The 16220-nt window shown below is 38.8% G+C and overlaps 1 long non-coding RNA gene across 2 annotated transcripts in view; it reads left to right on the top strand.

The window, feature by feature from the left end:
- The window catches only part of LOC140687583 (uncharacterized), a 49848-nt gene that overhangs the window by 540 nt on the left and 33088 nt on the right, over positions 1-16220 (top strand). The window contains exon 3 of one of the 2 annotated variants that reach the window (XR_012061973.1): positions 323-523. The exons of the other annotated variant lie outside the window; for it this stretch is intronic. This is a non-coding gene — a long non-coding RNA (uncharacterized lncRNA). Of the gene's footprint in view, positions 1-322; positions 524-16220 lie in introns of those variants that run through there. 2 annotated transcript variants of the gene reach the window in all.

The raw sequence follows: 16220 nt of genomic DNA, 5'->3' as shown, positions 1-16220 counted from the left end.
TTAGTCCTAAACTGCTTTGTCATTTTTAATCACCATAAAAATGAATTTTCAATTTTTCCAAATATTTTATGGGAAAGAAGAGAATAGCAAATCCAAACTGAGAAATCAACTCTGAAATGGTAGCTATAAGGAGAGACATGGAAGATCTCAAATTTCAACAAACTGTGTCTTGTCGAACTCTGGGGCCCAACCTACTCCATTACCTCTATCCAAAATCGAGATGCCATCCAAGAAAAAGTATTTCCCGCCACTGCACGTGGATTTAAAATTGGCAGCAGAAATAAAAAGAGTAAACTGTCCTTATCAACCTTTCCTTTCACAGCCTTTGCCTTGCAGCTGTCAGCTGTGGCTCTTTTTTCGTCCCCCACAATTCCAAGAGTCTGGTATCCACTTCTGATTTTGAGTTTACATTTCAGTAAACTTGTTCAACTTGCTCAAAAGCTTGTTAAAAAATGATGGCAAGGATCGAAGAAGCCGTGTTTACAGACAACAAAGTAAAGATCAGAACCTATTGAGTCTATTATTTTTTCAATCTTTTTGTCTTATAGAATGAAAACTGAGTTCACTTCATCCTTATAAGGTAGCAACTTGTACATCATAATTGCTCTTTTCTTAAAAGGTTCATAATACGGCTAGTTTAATCTTGTTTTGTTACATACTAAACCACACTCTGGTAATGTTATTGCTTGTTTTTATCTTTTTCTGGAGTGTGAAAACTTCAAATACCCAATCTCTGCTTCCCCGTGTTTCTCAGAGCATCAAGAATTTGCAAAATAATGACTCTCAACAAACCAGTGTAAAACAGACGAATGAAAGAATATGAAAGGAAATGGTAGAGATGTGAGCCATTATAGACCGTGATCTTACCTGGAGCTCACGCGCCTCCTGAGTGTGAGAGTATGTGTGAGTGAGTGAGAGAGTGTGTGAGTGTGTGTGTGTGTGTGTGTGAGAGAGAGAGAGAAAGTGCACTCATTGAAAATCACAGATTTTTTTTGAAATGGAATGGTGTATATATAACCTTGATTTCTAAAAGTCAGGCTTTAGGATGAGAAGGAAAACTAGATCTTGAAATCTTCCCATCCCTGCAGTGGTCTGGAAACAGTTTTGAAATAATCTTGGCTCCTATAGAAAACTCATTTTGAAAACTAGGGGAAGGTATAGCTCAAGTGGTAGAGCACATGCTTAGCATGTATGAGGTCCTGAGTTCAATCCCCAGTACCTCCTCCAAGGATAAATAAATAAACCTAATTACCTCCCCAATCAAAACAGAAAAAGAAGGAAAGAAAACTACTAGATGACAGGCCCTTTGGGGGACCATCCAAATCCCTTCCACACATCCCCTCTACACTTCCCCTTAAAAGTCTGTTTTTACCAAAGACATTTATGAATTAGGAAAGGATTTCATAGTGAACAATTTCACAAATGAGCACCATCAGACTGCAGAGAGGACACAATGGAATAAAGATCTTTTCTATGCTGGTGACTCGGCAGATGGTTCAGAGACTACAAACACTCCTTATCTGAGGACATTATTTAGACCCCCCAAGAGACAAAAAGACATATCGTATCAGATTTACTTTTGGCGCAGCGAACAGAGAGACACTTGATCAGAACAACAGTGTTTCCCTCATCTTGGCTAAACTGTAGATCGGTTACTTCCTGACCTCCCCCTTTCTAAAGCATTTACTTGAGAAAACTTGCAATTACAAATTCTTTCTCTTTGAGAAGTAAATATTCTCCCAGTCTCTTCCCAATTTGACAACCCAAGAATGCCTTTCTCAAAGACCTTCTCAGGCAACAGATGATAGAGCCAAGGTCTGCTAGCCTCTTAGGTTGACGGCAGAAAAATAGTAGAAAAATAAATATGGCCCAGATTTTGAGACTGGGACAGAAAAGAGTGTTTTCAAGGAAATAGAAAATAAAGACTACAATATGTGTGTTCAGTGATAGCAGGAACAGGTTTCAGATGATAAGAAGATACTCATGACTTCTGTATAATTTCAGAGAACTTGCAAACGGAGGAGAAAAAACTCTTTTTTTGGTTAAATGCTTGAACAGATACAGTGTCATTTGGAGAAAAGAAAGGGAGATTTTGCAATAGTAAGATAAGTCAGGGGAAGAGTAACCACACAACCAGACGGGAAATAAATTCAAAGTGAGGGAAACTGCTTAGAATCGCTGTAGCAGATAGAGGTATAATTTAGGGGACCTTAAAGTAATAATGCTTTTCTGTGATCTCCAAACTGGAAACTATGTTCATGCCACTGTAAGGTGAAATCTCGAAGTCTGAACCCCCAGGAACACTCTGTAAACATAGATAACAAAATTAACTAAGGAGGGAAAGTTCTTACTGAACAACCTGTAACACTTCAACTCAAAACCACATGGCTATTTCAGAATGAACTGTTCACTGAAATGCCACATTCCCTTTGATCCAGATCGACACTCTGCTGATATTCTAAGTAGTGACAGTCATCAGATTAGTGATAAAATTTTATTACATAGTGGGAATAGTGACAGTTCTGTCTTTGTGTGAGATAAAGGGAGACAAAAAGGAAAATCAAAGCAATCAAGTCACAAAAATGTGGAGGAAGATAAAAAATTTGACTTGGCTTGAAACTCTTGGTCATTAAACATTTCCTGACTTACAAAATTCATTAATATTTATGCTAAGTGTGAAAAGAAATTGGCTGCAGAACAGAGCAGTGTTGGAACATTTCTGTGTGCAGTTCGTATTGATCTGAGAATCCTCTGTGTTCCTTCAATCACTGATGCAACTCCTCTTAGCTCATGGTCACAAAAGCACGTGCAGTGGAGCCGTCCACCTGTGTGACGCCCCAGAGTGTTCAGAGAAGAAGAGCTGTAACGTGGCCACAGTCTTTTCTCCTTCCATTAATTATGTCACTTGCGGTTCAAGAAATGACTTTTCCATACTTATGAAAGGCAGGTGCTTGTCCAAACCTTATATTTTTTCACTTAATATAGAGTGCTTTCAGGGGGTAATGAAAAGCCTCAGTGAAAATTTTATTTCCTTTTCAGTTATAGCACAAATTAACATTCACATTCTTATTGAAAAACGGGGTCCCCAGAACACAAAAATATTAAAGTATATTAGTCCTTTATACATCTCAATATTCTCCACAAAAGTGGGAGAATTAGCTAGAAAGAATCTCATACCTCTTCCAGGCTCAAAAAATTCCTAAAAGAAAAGGAAAAAGCGTTTACTGTGCTTCACCATGCTGAGTATTACACCGGACACCTCCCATGTGGTCTGCATCTCGTGACTTTGTGAGGCGGTTACTGCTATTTTCATGTAAAGAGAAGGGAAACAGATGCAGAGAAGGCACATCCTTTAAGTTATGCCAAATGCTGTAACAGAGGAACCCAGACATGGAGAATGCCTCAAACGTGATACAAGTTTCATTCTTTCCCATTTAATGGCAAAATGAGTAACACGGGTCTGTAGGGTTCTCTCTTCAAAGCATTGATCAAGGATCCGGGTCCTGCTCCATCTTATGATTCTGTCACTTTCAACACGTGGGTTTCAAGGTGACTGAGGAAAGGGAAGAGAAATAGATTCTGGTACGGGGTTATTTTGTGAACCAGTTCTCAAACTGGTCCAGAACTCAGTCAGGTGAGCACTCTTAACTCTCAGGTGGACTGGAAAATGTGACTTGTGATCTCAGAAGGAAGAGAAAATGGGTCTGGGAACAGCTAACCAGTCTCAAGCACAGTTAACTTTTCTGGTCACCAAATATCCATTCAAGTGTTTCTCCCACACGTTGAGCAACCTCCTTCCCTCCCCAAAGGAGAAAACTCAAAATCTCATTCCAACAAACCATCTGTCTAAGAACCCAGGATCCTCTAGTGGTGCAGTCTTTCCTCTCAGGTCTAGCTTGATATAACATATTAAAATATAGTTTATTTTTCAGGAGTTAGATATAAGAATAATCACAACAATATCACTTGTAGTCACATATCATTGGAAATGCATTTCATGGGGGAGGATGAATAAATTGTGATATATTCAAAATGGCTAACAAATGAAGAGAATGAACTCCAGTGACGTCCAAAAACATACATGAATTATAGAAACCTAATATATATGACTTGTATACAATTCCAACACATTTGTGTTACAATATGTTGTATAAAATATGCTAATACTGTATTAGCAGGTGGTAAAATAACTCTCCGGAAAAACATCCTGTTATATTGAACACCTTCTTTGAAAAGTTTACGTTGGGCAGAAATGAATTTTCTAAGCACAAATGTAAATGGAAGCATCTGCACAAGAAAGCAGAAATCATTTGTTGCCCTGGGAACTGAGGTGTGGAAAGCCAGGATACAGGTAGGAGGATGCACACGCCCCAGCATGAACCCGCCCCAGGACTCCGAAATCTCTCATTTATGGCACCTAAGCAGTATTTAAATTGAAATGGAGATTTTGGAGTAACCAAAGAAGGAAGTCAGATTTCACCCTCAATTAAAGGCAGAGGTGCAGACCAAGGAGAGCAAAGGCAGGGAGGGGCAGGAGATGCCAACTGTAGAAAGCCTCATACGTCAGGAGAGGGGCTCCGGACTCTCCCCGACACGGAGGGCGAGTTCAGACTGAATTTAATCAGGCCCTGGTAGGAAAAGTGGATTCCAGTGAGTGTGTGGAGTGTCCGGATTGCCTGGCTCTTACACTCACAGTAGATCCGAAGCCATGAAGTAACTGCACACAAGAACATTCGAGGGTGACAGTCCCCATATTTTACAACATGTATGGAACAGGCAGTGATCAGCAGACAGGACGTCGGCTGTGATGTTGGAGAGGGTCCTGGAGGCTCCCTCATATGCCGGACATTGCCCCTTATATGACTGACCCCCGGGGAAGTCTGGATGCCCCAGGAGAAGGGTGAGAGTAGCCCAGGTGGCAGTGAGGGCACTTGGAGAACCAGAACTGTGGCTATTTACCAAGAAGTCAAAAAAGCATTTCAGTATTTGAGCTATGATCACTATGATTGTATCCACGTCTGCCTGTGGGCTATAAGCACTAGGCGCTTTGACACTGCAGGAAGTTACAGATGAGAGGCTGAAAATAAAGAAATTAAGGAAATAACTTTCATTCTCTTTCCTTAAGAATAAATCATATTCTCCTTCCTTGCAATCAGTTTACCATTATAACACCTGGGAGTGAGTACAGTGTCTTCCACCTAAGGGAGGAGAAAAAGATAATATACAGAAGTGTCCCATCAAGGAAGCAGGAAAATAGGCAGGCCAGTTCCCTCTAGCCCTGGAGAAATGTGGAAAGAAATTGAACAAAAGAAGGAAAGTGAGAGGAGAAATGCCTGTAGCACAGACTTCTCTTCAGAGCTTCTAACACGGAAGCAAGATAAACCGATGAGATGATCAGCAGCGTCGAAGTTTTACCCCCACTGAAACACTTAAGGAGGAGATTCCACTAAGGCTATTCTTGTACCAACCTGGAGGTAACCATAATCAGAGCAAAAAAAAAAAAAAAAAGCCACATACACTAGTTAGGAGGAGGAGGAACTTGACATGGCTTTCCCCAAGCATCTCAGCTTCCATGCCCATCTCAGCTGTGCTGAGACTCAGACTTTTCCGTTTGCCCTTGGGAGTGCGGGGAGGGACACACGCTAGCTAGCTGAGAGTCTTGACTGATATGGCCAGAAACGTGGTTTCTAGGAGCAAACTGATTTTGAAATCAAGAACTTGCCAGAGCAAACTGATTTTGAAATCAAGGACTTGCCAGAGCCTGACTGAATGGAAGTGGCCATTATTTCTCAGAGGGTCTGCAATGCCAGTGAGACCTCAGATGGGTCCAGGTAAGTGGGAAGAACTGCTGGACCCCAATTGAGCTGAGAAGGAATAAACCACAAGTTGAACAGTAGTAAAATTAAGATGCAAAATCCAGGACAGCACATGGGCGAGGTGGGCAGAGGACATTGCTCTGGAGACCAGAGGGATGGGAGGATAGGACTGTGAATCTCAAGACCATCCCTTCCCTAACACACAAGGTCATCCATACACTGGGATGCGATCTTGGAGTTGAGCAGGGGAGATGAGTGTTACTCTGAAAGACTGCTCATTTATGTAGAGGGACATCCTAAATTATTGTCTGGGGTCAAGTGACCCAAATGGATTGATAGCGAATGGGGTTCCCTGTCGTCCAGGAGGAATGACAGTCATGAGATTTATGATGTGAAATATAAGGAGAGTATTATTTCTGTACATCTCAGTGTAATGTGAGTGGATGTGTGACTTCATAAGAAATAACAAGCAAATCATCGAACTCTCAAAGCTCAGCAGTTTGGAAACTTTCTGAAAAGTGGTTTATAACCACATGCAGCCCCAAAAGTCTGTTAAGTTTCCACTTGTTAGACTTCACTATGATTATTTTACTAAAAACATATGTAACAAATTAAAAGATAAATATGCAAAGTCTACCATATTCCAATAAATAAAATTAAAAAAAATAAGTCAACTATATTTCAATGAATTTTTTAAAATGAAATAAAATATGCTTCCCTGTCTAATAATATAGGCATTGTATAATTTATTGGATATTTTTATATCCAAATTGATTAAAATATATAATAGTTTATTTTTGAAGTGAAAAGTCCAAGCTAAAGAAAACATCTTCTTCAACTCAGGTTTTTGTAAAACCATTTCATATCATACTTATTGTTGGATGGGAATCCGTGATGCTTAAATCACTTATTTTTATTTCATATTCAATATTATTGTTTTTGAGTGTTTTAACCTAAGTTTTTTTTTACTATTTTCAATATTTGCCATCAGATTTTGCCTTCAACAGTCATCTCTCTCTTTCTTGTATCTTTAATACCACTTTCTCCTTTCAGCATACCCTATTTTCTTCAAAGTAAGAAAAAGAGAAAATAATTTACTTAGTGACTATTCTATGTAAGGTTCTGTTCAAAGTAAAGAAGTATTATTAAAAAAAAGGGGGGGGGAGGTAGAGCTTTGAGATTCAGATCATAAAAACCTAGGCCAAACTGTAAGTTACCTAAACTGCTGATGTTAACAAAGATTTGTCAGTATATTTTATAACAATTCAGAGAAACACTTCATCAATATTCAAGAAAAAGTGTGAGATTCTGAAACCAGAAGGACTGAATTTCATCAGTGGTTGCATGAAACGATTTCTTATTTCCCATACTTAAGAAACTGGAAAGGAAGTCTTCTCCAAATGTCTGCCTCATCATTTACAAATGAACATTGTAAGTGGTGAGACCGGAGCGTACATTTTACACAAAGTATAGGATGGTCTTATGAAGCGATTAGGAGTGAGGGAGCACGAGTTTTGGACTAATTGTCCACTCAAACCCGGATGGACTAAGCAAAGCCCTCTTTCAATTGTTTTGACTCAAAGAAATCCACTCAATGACAAGTAAATTGTTTTCCCTTTTTCATAGGGGTATTGTGTTAATAACGGCGTATGAACCGAAAACAATCTGCTGAAGACAGTTTTAAATACCTAGAGACATGTAATTGTGACCTGAAATGAGAGCAAAGCCGTGTTTGCCCTTCATTTGGCAGAAAGGTCAAGTATCTCAGAGCATTTCATTTAAAAAAAAACAAAGTGCACAAAACACAACCCTGTTTCTCCAGTTGAAATGGCTCTGGATTCTTCCATCAACTTCAGGAATTAGTTTCCAAGTGTTGCCGGCTTTCACTCAGCCTGCAGCCTGCGTGGAGCAGACCACCTGCTGGGAAGTAAGAGTGTAGCGACCCACAGTTATTACAGCAGTAGCCATAAGTTTATTGCTTATTGGTACTAAACTTAAATCTTAGTAATTTTGAATTACTGAGTTAGCTTAGATTTATGGAGATGCACAGTCATTTAGAGTGGCATTCATTCCAGAAGGGTATATTATCTAAACCAATTTTCTTACAGTGATACAATTGCAATACTATCGTTAGGATTGTGTCAGCATTTCCATTACAAAGTCCTATTTCCAGGCTTTTATAATTTGACCATAAATATTCTCTCCTTGTTGAAACTTGGCAAACAAGGTCTGAGGCATAGAACTCAGTTTTTTTTGTTTTCCTTAAATGAAATTAAAAAAAAAAAAACCATACACACGTTTGATTTCTTCAGCCATTTTAGGCATTGAGTTTGCAAACAACAACAAAAATACACCAACTAAATCTAGACAGACGGAAAGAATTGGAGGAAAGAAAAATTACCCAAAACACCGCAGTGGTGGAAATGGTCAATTTATGTCAGCTACACAGTAAGTTTCTGTGAGGGCAAGATGACCGATGATTTGGAAGAGGTGTGCAGATGCAAGTGAACATTTCGCCAGTGCTAACAGCCCCCCAGTGACTGGGGCAGATCACTTCACCTCAAGTACCAGATCCCTCATCCACAAGGCAGAGAGAATTACACCTCCCATATAAAGGTGTGAGAATCCAGGAGAAACAAAGATCGTGAAATTCTAAACGTGTCCTCTATAAGCATGCAATATTATTTCTTTGGCTGACAGTAGTTTCTTCGAAGCTTATAAATCTTGTTTTTTATACTTTTTTACACTATTTAGACTTATTACACATGCATAGCTCTCCCCAGATATATTGCAAACTCCTGGTAGACTACCTCTGCTTTAATCTCCAATGTGACACAGAAAAATTATTTGTTGAATTCACGATGAATTAGATTGATTTTACACTGAAAGTGGTTGCTGACTTGACTTTGCATAGAGTCAGTCAGCATTTCTGGTTGGAATTAATCCACCCTAAAAATCTGATGGTTGCCCTCTAGTGATCAATGGAGAATGTGCACATGGTGGACCGTGGAAAGACTATGAGACAGATCCATGGGAATTTACTTGTATGTGTGTGTGTGTGTGTGTGTGTGTGTGTGTGTGTGTGTTTTAATTGAAACTTAGTTGACTTACAGAGTTTGTAAACAAATCATAGGTCCTTAAATCCAAGTTATTCAGTATAAAAGAGGGAGGGTGTTTCTCAGTGTTGTATTCAGTCAAGAACACAGGCTCTGATGATAGACTGCTCAGTTCAGTCTTGGCTCTGCCACCTGCTGGCTTTATACATTAGCAAGGTTCCTAGTAACTCTGAGACCCCATTTCCCATCTGTGAAACTGGGGATAAATGTGCCAAGGTAGTAGCATTTGATTGTTTTGATTTAAAGTTACTTGAGAAACCGTCTGCACAGAAACACTCTGATCCGCCTTTGTTCCCTTGGAATCAGGAAGACAGCTCCTATGGGAAGGCGTCCTCCCTACTTGAGGACGGGAGAGGGCATCTGTTATCACAAGAGACAGGGAATGTGAGGGAGGCCTGGAAAGCTGTATCAACAATCTTTGTTACCTCTTCTTCACTCATTTGCTACCCCAAGCAAAAACCCCTTTGATTGCAAACACAGTCATTGTCTCCAACTCCAGTGGTGCAAACTGTTTCTGGGCATAAGCAGCGGATTTTAAAAAAATAAAAACACTGTTTTAGTACAGTCATTGTAAAGATGAAGAAACAGAACTTAAGTTACTGTAATTCCATCATTCTGTGAGACCGTTTGACGTTTTAATTTAAGAGTGAGAATCGTGCAACAGTGCAAACTCTAAGGCGTTTTGTATGTATATAAATCTGCATGATTAAATTGCATTTAAAAGGTGAAGTATTTCCCTGAATTACTTGATCCAAGTATGCAGGAGTGCTGCCAGAGAAAAGAAGGTTTCTCGAGCAGAAGGAACAGCAGAGGTGAATTTACAGAGCCAAGAGGCTGTGGTACGTTGATGAGAAGGCTGCAAGGATTCCCGTGTGAATCAGGGATCGCAAGGGAGTGGAGACGGAAGAGTTGGGCCCTTGCAGAGTCAGGCAGAAGCCTGAGAGCGATGTTTTGAAATTTGAACTTGAACTCATGGGCCATTGGGAGCCACTGAAGAGTTCCAAGAGGGGGATTCGCATGATGGTTTGCACTTCCAGAGAGAGTTAGGACTACGTGGTAAGAATGGGTAATGAGGATGCTGTCGAGCGGAAGATAACCAGTTACGTGACCGCTGCCATTTCAATGAGAGAAATGGTGCTCTGAATTAAGGCAGTGGGTCTAAGATTAGACAAGAACACAGGTGGGGAGAGAGGCATTCTGATGCTGCTAGGATTTTGGCTTGGCTAGCTGACTGGGTGGCGTGCCCATCACGGAGCTGGAGATTCAGGAGAAAGGATCCTTTTAGCCATAGGTTGCATGATTTTCCACTGGGACACAGAAGTGGAGGTGTCTTGGAGGCACCTGGATATTCTACACAGAGGCTGCAGACAGACGTAGAAATACAGATAGATTTGAGAATCTGAGGATAGAGAGGTCTGGTTAGTAAGAGCCCTTGGGGCATGTGCTCTCACTAGATGTTCTGTGAGGTGACCTGGTCCCTCGTGCTGCACCTGCTATCTCTACACGCACACCCTCTGTCACCATCCTTTACTAAATCTGTGTCCTTACTGGGTTCAATCATCTGGAACCTAGTCCTTACCATACATTAGGGGAAGGACATATTTTGAGAGTTCTTAAAATGTTTGTCCACATTTAAAAAAAATTCCTAACTGCCTCATAGACAGTTATTTTCCCAATCAGAAAGTCTTTCTTTGGATTTAGATTGTTGGTTTCCCCAAGAATCCTATTTAAAATAAGATTTCCTTGACATGTTATTAATCAATATAACAATTAACAGTTAATAATCAAATGGCGCTCACTATGTACTAGACACTGCCGTAAACAACTTGCATACTTTAATTTGTTCAGTCCCTTCGAAGCCTGTGAGGTAGATAACTATTTTTATTACCCATTTTACAGATGAGAAACTGAGGAAAGGCAAGTTAGGAAACTTGGTCCAGGTCCCACAGCTGGTGGTGGGATTTGAACCCAGACAGCCTAGCTCTGGAGGCTGTGCTCTTTACCTCTAATCTATGTTACTGTTAATGTGTCTCGTGGGAGAAACTGTTGTTGAAGAATGACTTTAGTCAGGTCAGAATGCCTGATAAGTGCAGTGCCTTATAGAATAAAGTTTCTCTAGAGTGAGATCCCGGGCGGGTGAACTTTAGTAGGGAGAAGTAAAGATGCTGTCCTCTTTAGTGCTGGCTCAGGCACCGTGCTCGTCCCCCTGCACGTCGAGCGGTAGAGGTGGACGTGGTGTCTAGTGGAAGAGATACAAACAGAGGCAAGATGGTCACAGAAGAAAGAGGAATCCATCAAAGACGTCTCCAAATACTTTGCACTGACAGCACCTGTCTGCCCCCAGTCTTTCCACACAATCACATTTACCCAGTGTTTCTGCAGGAAAGTTACCTGCAGGATGAGGTACCAAATTTTGGATCAGTTTGATGGAAGGTGAGAGAGTCTTTGGGGACAAAGAATCTGTAGAGCATTTCAAACATGTGATAACACTTTCCCCTGCCTGCCTCCATTTGTTTTCATTTCGCTCATTTTATCTTGGTTCTGTTGTAACAGATGCCGATAGAGTTTTTGACACTGAGGATGCCAGATCTATCATTAATGTGTTGCCAAACTGGGGAAGATTTACTAACAATATGTTTTGCCTGCATCAGTTCGCTTCTTTTAATAGAGAGACTCATTTGAATAACATCTGAATCAGGGAGTTAATAATAGTAGCCTAGAAGTGAAAGCCAGATTGGATTAATGAGCAACTGACCCGAATCTTCACCCTGAATGAAAATTGAATGGCATTAGAATAATTTTGGAGGCACACAATGTTCTGTCAATTCTAACCCCCCTTTCCACCCTTTCCCTGCTTCTCCTCCTGCCACCGTATTTTAGCACAGTGCTCACCTTTGCCCTTTCTGGCTTTACCTGGGAGTGAAGAAAGGACATATTGGATTGACATTAAAATCATTTTATAGCATCAGCAAAAAATATTATTCTGGAATTGGTAACAAATTTTAATTCTTCAAAAATGATGTGTCAAGCCGTTCATGCTGATATATACATAAAATGGCTAAAGACTGGTAAGGGGTATTAAGAAAACAGTTTTCTTCTTTTAAAATTCAAATATCTAAGAATGTTACAATGTTGTATTCAGTTTATGTGTTTGTGAGAGAGAGGAGGTGGAGGGAGATTGAAAGAGAGAAGGAAGGAGAGAGAATTATTGGTGGCCAGGCTTTTAGACCCATCTATTTGTAATATGAGTACCACTTTGCTCTAAGAAATTACTGTCTCATGTGAGTAATGTAACATGAGTGGGTGCCTATCTAAATGCGATGAAATATACAAAAGGTAGAGGGGTCAAGGAAAGATATGCATGTGTGAGGTATTTGAATGAGCTATTTTATTTTACAGTTAATTTATTAGAAGTGAATATCTAGGTTTTGTTGTTGGCGGTGGTGGTGGTGATAATCTTTCCGAAGTATTAGGATTTATCCTAAGTGTACTTTGTGATAAATACACCCATATAACTATTTTGATCTGATCAAAAATAGATCAAAAATAGAAAATTGCCAGCATCCCAGTCATTACCTGTTCCTCCCCTAAAAAAGTAACTGCTAGTTGACTTCAGTTTCCATGGCTTCTCTTTGTCGTTTTGTATTTTATTTCAGAAAAATCAGACAGTTTACAATTTTGGAGTCCAGTGTCTTTCATCCTGTTTGTGAGATTCAACCATGTTGGTGTGTAGAGTAATAGTCATTCATTCCCCTTCTCATGTGAATAACTAGACCACCATTTATTTATCCATTTTATTGATGAAAAAAGTTGTTTCCAGTGTATAGCTATTATAAATAGTGCTGCTATGGAAAGTGTGTGTGTGTCATTTTTAGTCAACATGTGAATTTTGTTAGGTACATAAAAAAAAATTCCCATAAACTTAAGAAAACACTGAAGCTTCAGTAATCAAAAGAGTATGGTACCGTCACAGAAACAGACATATGGATCAATGGAACAGGTAGAAAGACCAGAAATAAACCCATGTACTTAAGGTCAATTAAACTAAGACAATGAGGGAAGGATATACAAGAAAAGACAGTCTCTTCAATATGTGGTGCTGGGAAAACTGGACAGCTACATGTAAAAGAGTGGAATTAGAACATTCTCTAACACCATATACAAAAACAAACTCAAGTGGATTGAAGACTGAAATGTAAGACTAGATACTATAAAATTCCTAGAAGAAGACATAGGCAAAATACTTTCTGACATAAATTACAGCGATTTTTTTTTGGAAACGTCTCCTACAGTAATGGAAATAAAAACAGAAATGAACTAATGGGACTTAATTAAACTTAAAAGCTTTTGCACAGTGAAGGAAACCACAAACAAAATGAAAAGACAACCTATCAACTGGGAGAAAATATTTTCACCTGACGGGACTAACACGAGATTAATTTCCCAAATATATAGATACCTCATATAGCTCAATATCAAAACAAAAACAAAAACAAAAACAAAAACAAAAAAACCCGATCAAAAAATGGGAAGAAGATCTAAATAGACATCTCTCCAAAGAAGACATACAGATGGCCAACAGGCACATGAAAGTACGTTCAGTGTTGCTAATTATTAGAGAAATGCAAATCAGAACTACCATGAGGTATCATCTCACACCAATCAGAATGGCCATCATCAAAAAGACTAAATGCTGAAGAGGATACAGAGAAAAGGGAACCTTCCTACACTGTTGGCGGGAATGTAAATTGGTGCAGCCACTATGGAGAAAAATATGGAGGTTTCTTAAAAAACTGAAAATAGAGTTACTATATGATCCAGCGATCCCTCTCCTGGGCATATATCCAGAAGAATCAAAAACTCTAATTCGGAAAGATACATGCATCCTAAAGTTCATAGCGGCACTATTTACAATAGCCAAGGCATGGAAGCAACTGAAATGTCCATCAACAAATGATTGAATAAAGAAGATGTTGTATATTTATACAGTGGAATACTACTCAGCCATAAAAATGAAATAATGCCATTTGCAGCCACATGGATGGACCTAGAGATTATCATACTAAGCTAAGTAAGTCAGGCAAAGACAAATATATGGTATCACTTATATGTGGAATCTAAAAAAATGATACAAATGAACTTATTTACAAAAGAGAAATAGACTTACAGACTTAGAAAACAAATTTATGGTTACCAAAGGTGAAAGGTGGGGGAGGGATAAATTAGAAGTTTGAGGTTAACATATACACACTACTTTATGTAAAACAGATAAACAATAAGGACCTACTGTATAGGGAACTGTGCAGGGAACTATACTCAATATCTTGTAATAACCTGTAACAGAGAAGAATCTGGAAAAGAATATGAATCACTTTGCTGAACCCCTGAAACTAACACAGCATTGTAAATCTATACTTGAATTAAAAAAAAAATGCCAATTGTTCCTAGACCTCTGTTGGCTGGGAAATGCGAGGCGCTGCTCATAAACACACACTTTGTGCCGAACTGTCTCACATTTTTGTTTGTCACGAATGTCTCTGTGTTAAAAATCTCGAAGTCTTCCTGGAAGCACTTTGGCTTTCTGCATTAAGCTGCACTGTTTTCCAAATTCCTGTACTTTCCTTGAATAGTGGCAAAAAACAGTTTTTACTTAGTATAAAGTGGTCATTCAGTGAAATTTCTGACATGTCAAAATCAACAAGTCAATATGTTCAAGGGCAGTTGGAGGAAAATTAAGAGACAAAACAACAAATAGTCACTTTCTTGACTTGCTCTACTTAGAAATCAAAACAATACGTCACTCTAAGGTAGTCTCTCTAAAAGACTTTGTAATCTTCAGAAATCTACCCTTCTTGCCTTGATCTCTTTCCATTAAGCTTTACCTGACCTAAATGAGCTATTCTTTCTTCAAGGTTTTCTTAAAGATGTAAGAAAGCTACCCTGTAAAATCATTAGAACAAAAGTCCAACCTATAGAATTTAAATTAAAACCCTTGATTAGAGACAAGGTAAGGGCTATGATTAAGGTGCTAAGCTTCAGGAATATAGGGCAAAAAATGCTGCAGTGTTCAGGATTTTGGGACATACTTATCCTTTATTACAGATCTGCACCAAGTAGCTCAATTAATCATTAGCCTGTTGATGGAGAAAATACTCAAAAGCAACAGACTACAAAAGAGAAAATTTAAATAGCACAGCTATGAATTTTATTAAATAAAATACTGGAAGTACACTATATAAGGCAATTTCAGAAGTCTCTCTTGAAGAGAAGATTGAATACAGTTTCAAATTATAAATTAAATTAAGATGAAACATAGACTTCAGGAAACATTCAGATAGGATTCTGCGGTAGACTCAACTGCTGATATGAGGAGAACCTTATCCTTTGTTCTTGTAAATAAATTCAAGCCCATTTAACCAGAAAAAGCAATTAAAATGTGAAATTGTCAGAAAATATTCAATCTGTGGTTAGAAATTTCTAAATAATCTAAGAAAGTAAATAGGCTGGAAAGGAATACAACTTACGCTCTTTAAATAAAACAATCAAAAAAGCCAATGATCTCTATAAATTAGGGGTCTGGAGGTAAGAAAATGTATCGATATTACAAGTAAAAGGGCCATTAAAAGAACAAATACCCTACATTAGCAGAATTAAGAAGGATAAATATTGAAAATCTATCCAGTGATTCACCTCCAAGGGAGCTATCAGCACTCCAGTAGTCCCTCCTCTACTCTCCCTACAAGAGTTGTTTATAACTGTAGATGGACAATAACATAGCTTTCTTATTTTTATGAATATTGCTGCATATACATCTAATCCCACTACTATAGAATACGAGACACTTCAGAGGAAAAAAAATGTAATTGTCTGAAAAGCAAAAAAAAAAAAAAAAGAAAGAAAAGAATAGAAAAAAATGACTTTTAAGATTGAAAAATAACGGCAAAAGGAATTTAATATTAAAGTAGAAATGACTGGTTAGGCCAGACTATGGAAGAAAAATAATAAAAGACAAATACGAGGATATACAGTAAGCCATAAAAGCCTTGAGGGGAAATAAACTTTACCGTAGTTTCATCAAACCGCTCAAGAACTAAAAATACCTGCGTACCAACCTTTGACCCACATTTTGAGGTCATTATCAGAAGAAAATGTTGTATTCTTGGTGGTACAACTCCTACCAGTGTAATAGGATTCAGTCCTAGGTGAGAGGTACTGCATCTGTGACATGTGGTCAGATCGTGGCGGGTCTGGACACCAGGATGCCTACACCGTGTCCCGTTCAGCAAAT

The sequence above is a fragment of the Vicugna pacos genome, chromosome 20 (assembly GCF_048564905.1).
Source record: "Vicugna pacos chromosome 20, VicPac4, whole genome shotgun sequence".
Lineage (NCBI taxonomy): Eukaryota > Metazoa > Chordata > Mammalia > Artiodactyla > Camelidae > Vicugna > Vicugna pacos.
Note: the sequence above shows the minus strand (reverse complement) of the source record. Positions and strands in the feature narration are given on the sequence as shown.